A 4,669-nucleotide genomic window follows, 5' to 3' on the forward strand; every position below is an offset into this window, starting at 1 on the left:
ACAATAAGGCGGACACCCCAATAGCCCCACCCCAGTTTTTGTCCATAGCCACAAAATTTTATTTCCGCCCACTATGGTGGACACTTCCAATAGCCCCTAAATTTTATAATCAATTTTCATTTTAAAATGTTTTAGTTTCAATCAAGTATAATTAAAATTATCACAATGTAAATAATTAGAAAACGAGGTAATTGAGGCCGAATATTCGTTGTATTGCAAACAGGTAAAATTATACAACGAATAATTAAACTAAACTACAACTAAAAACTCCGCCACCGTATACTCGGTGTCGGAGTCGGCTTCTTCTTCTTCTTCTTCTTCTTCTTCTTCTTCTTCTTCTTCTTCTTCTTCTTCTTCTTCTTCTTCTTCTTCTTCTTCTCCTCCTCCTCCTCCTCCTCCTCCTCAGGAGCCTCTTGTAGACGTTCCTGACGTACGGGTTAGATTCCGTTGCGCATTTGCTGCATACGTCTTGCAATTGTTGCATCAACTGTACATCTATGGTATCTCTCAAGACCTCGTGGGGTTGCACCATGTGCTGTGGGAATGGGGCGGGCGGGGGGATGTGATATCCGGACGCGGCCGCCGATAGGCGGGAGGCACTTCTAGCCCCTCTAGCGTTGTCCCGAGGGCCGTCTTCGCCTAGTGTGAGTAGCGGCTGGCTCTTCGACTTGCTCTTCGGGCTGCTCGAACTCGTGCGAGCCGCTTCCGCTGCTGTAGTCCCCGGCAAGGTTGTGCCTTGTACGCTTCAGCCCAGGACCTGTGTTGACCTCTTGCGCCACAATGGACTTGAATTTCGGACAATCAGCGAGGACCAGATACTCCTCCCACAGTGTGAACTTCGGCCAACCCTCCGTGTTGAATTGGCCCATCGACAGGGCCTTCACGTCTGTTTCGCTTCGGCCACTCTTAGCGTGGAGAATGTTGTTCTGGTATATGGAAGCGAACCGCTTGGTAGCCCGCAGAATCCTACCCCATTTTTTTCGGAGCTGTTCTGGGTCACCTTTCTCGGCACCGTCGGGTTTTAACTCCTCGTATGCCATCATGACGCGCCTCCAAAAGCTCCCCTCGGGCTGATCGGTGCCAACCACGGGGTCCGATGTGATGGCATCCCACGCCCTCGCCATGACAATGCTCTCATGTTTGGTGTAGGGCTTGCCCCGGTTGGAGCCAGAGCCGTCTCTACCACCACCGCCACCGCCGCTGCCCTAGCCGCCACCGCCACCGCTGGCGCCGCTGCCCGATCCGCCACCGACGCTGCCCGCGCCACGACTGCCGTCTCCGCCCCTACCGCCACCCGCGCCCCGACTACCGCCAGAGCCTCGGGTCGGAATGGGCGTTTCCACCCGTGCCGCCGGCGTATCTGGTGTGTCGGAAGTGACAGACCCATCATAGTATCCAGTGCGTATTGATCTGCGTCAGTGAACTGAGATTGGCTGGATTGGAAAGGGGACTCCGGACGCGGCTAGTTAAGCGCGTCGAGGTTGGGTCTGTAATCTCCAAATGCGGAGCGACTCAGATTCCGCTGTATAGGTGGGGCGTTGGAGAAGACCTCCACGACTGAGATGGAGGAAGGTTTGGACTCGATGCCCACAGCGGGGGAGATTGATTCCAAATCCAAGGCTGGGACGGACCCCCTGACAAAGCCCGACGGCTGAGAAGCATAGGCGCTAAATCCCGATGGCAGTGAAGGATAGCCCGTCGACGGCTGTGAAGGATTGCTTCCATAGCCCGATTCCTGTGAGCCGGGTGATTCGTCGTCTCGACCGTGCATTTTTAGAGAGTGAAAGTGTAGAGAGTAAATGTAGGGATTGTGTGAAAATTGTGAAAAATAAGGGAGGGAGAGTTGTATTTATAGAGGTAAATTTTTTAAAAAAATAAAAATCGTCGAAATACACAGCAGCCGCGCCGCTCGCTATGTGAGGCGCGGCTATAGCTGCGGCGGACAGGGGAGCAGCCGCGTCCTCGCCCCCTCTCGTCGCCTATCCGTCGTCCGCCGCACCCCGCCCCAAAATCGTCGTCCGCCCCGTGGGCGGACACCTCCGCCACTATGGAGCGCCCCGAGCTAGCCGCGCCTAACCATTGTGGTTACTCTAAATACTTCTAATTCATCCTCATTTCACACACAACTACACATCTATTCTTCCCAAATCATCTCCATTTCCTCTCCAATTTTCATCTCAAATCATCTCTCTTTTATTCTTCTCCCAAATTTAATCGATCTCATGGATCCGTATGAGCAAATGCGTCAAATAATGGAAGAATCACTTGAAGAAGATCAACGCCGGGAGGCGGAGGAAGCCGCGCCGCCCCAAAGACGCTCCCGGACTTACATCCATCGTAACCGGGAGGAAGGCGCCGCAAGGTTAGTCCGCGACTACTTCTGCGATAACCCGGTGAGGGGAGATACCTACTTCCGTCGCCTTTTCCGCATGCGGCGACTGCTATTTCTCCACATCGCAAATACATTGGCGGCCCGGGAAGAGTTCTTCCAAGAAAGGTTCGACGCCGTCAGCCATCCCAGCCACACGACGCTGCAGAAATGTACTGCAGCAATCCGTCAGCTTGCGACTGGACAAACGGCGGATGTGTTCGACGAATACCTCCACATTGGAGACAACACTGGGAGAATGTGCTTGCTCCAATTCTGCAAAGGCGTCCGGGCAGCCTTCACCGTCGAATTTCTCCGGAAGCCAAGCACGACAGATTGCCAGTTCCTGCTCCACCTTCACGAAGAAGTGCACGGATTCCCCGGGATGCTTGGCAGCGTCGATTCCATGCACTGGCAATGGAAGAATTTCCCGGTGGCGTGGAGTGGGTCGTACACGAGAGGCCACAAAGGCACCCACCCCACCGTTATACTCGAGGTCGTCGCCGACTACTGGCTATGGATCTGGCATACGTACTTCGGGGTCCCCGACTCGAACAGCGATATAAACGTGCTCCACCAATCCGACCTCTTCGCCGAAGTTTTAGATGGTAAAGCGTCGGCCATCAACTTCACCGCTAACAACCGGCGCTATAAAATGGGGTACTATCTTGCCGACGGCATCTACCTGAAGTGGCCAACCTTCGTGAAGACGTGCACTAGGCCTGTGAACGCAAAGCAGATGCTTTTTTGCGCAGAAGCAGGAGGCTGCTCGGAAGGATGTGGAGCGAGCGTTCGGGGTTCTCCAAGCGCGCTTCAACATTATCAAAGCCTCGGCTCGTACGTGGTTCATGGAGAGCATGGTCGATATCATGTTTACGTGCATAATCTTGCACAACATGATTGTCCAAAACGAAGAACCCGAGGCGGGAAATTGGTTCGACCCTGAAGCCCCTGAAGCTCAACCGCAAGTAGTCCGCCTCGAAGTGGAATGCATCCATCTATACAAGAACGATTGTCTATTCGGGTAAGGACACGTGACTCTACCGCCCACGCCCAACTCCAAGATGATCTAATGGAGCACATTTGGGCAAACTTTGGCGGAGGAAATTAAATTATGTATTTTTAATTTTTTAAGGATTTTTATTTATTTAATTTTTTTTGAATTTTATGTTGTAATGTTATTTTATTTTTAATGAAGTGTGTTTTTTATTAATTGAATACGTTGGAAAAAAATAAAAAAAAATGAAATTTCTTGAATAGTAATTTAAGGGACGATTAAGGGACGAATAACTGACGGAGGGTTGCAGATTCCGTCCCTTAGTTAGAGATGGAGTAAAAAATTACAGTGAGGGCCCATAAATAGTAATTTAAGGGACGGATAAGTGAAAGTGTTGTGGATGATCTTAAAATGATGATAGGTCACGCTGAAATTTGAGGACAGTACCTAGCACACTTGTTGATTTCTAACATTTAGTTCGTCGTCATGAGATCAGAGATGGGATTGGAATTGCATTGTGAAACTAGTCCAAAAATGTTGACTTTCAAGGTCGATTCTGACAACTTATCTACCGCTGATAATCTCTCTAGTGTAGAATACATTAGAGCATCCACAACACGTCCCGCGCCCGGCTCGTGTTTCGTTCCGGAGGGACGGAACCGTCGCGGGACGCGTTGCAGCGACATGTTCCGTCCCTAGCCCGTCTCCATGCCGTCCCGTAGCCCGTGAGTGCGCGACGCGGGACGCGACGTTGCGCCACGCGACTCGGTGACGTGGCGAGCGACCGATGCATGCGTGACGCCCACACGCTGGCCCGCGAGTGGGCGTCGTCACGGATGATGCAATAATTCATTTTTTAAAAAAAAATTGAATTTTAATAACAAAAAAAATCAAAGGGTAATGTTACCGTTTTGTTTTTTTTATTTTCACTTTTTTTTAAATTTTTTTTCTTTACTCTATAAATAATCCTATTTCATACTCATTTCACACACAAACACACATCTATTCCTCTCAAATCCTCTCTATATCCACTCCAATTTCCATCTCAAATCAACCCAAACTAATGGATCCTTTTGAGCAAATGCGTCAAATAATGGAACAATCACTTGAAGAAGATCGACGACGGGAGGCGGAGGAAGCCGCGCCGCCCCCACGACGCTCCCGGACGTACATCCATCGTACACCCGATTTGGGGAGATACCTACTTCCGTCGCCGTTTCCGCATGAGTAAACCGCTATTTCTCCACATCGCGAATACTTTGGCAGCCCGGGAAGAGTTCTTCCGAGAATCATTCGACGCGGTC

This window comes from Salvia splendens, chromosome 17 (assembly GCF_004379255.2).
Source record: "Salvia splendens isolate huo1 chromosome 17, SspV2, whole genome shotgun sequence".
NCBI lineage: Eukaryota > Viridiplantae > Streptophyta > Magnoliopsida > Lamiales > Lamiaceae > Salvia > Salvia splendens.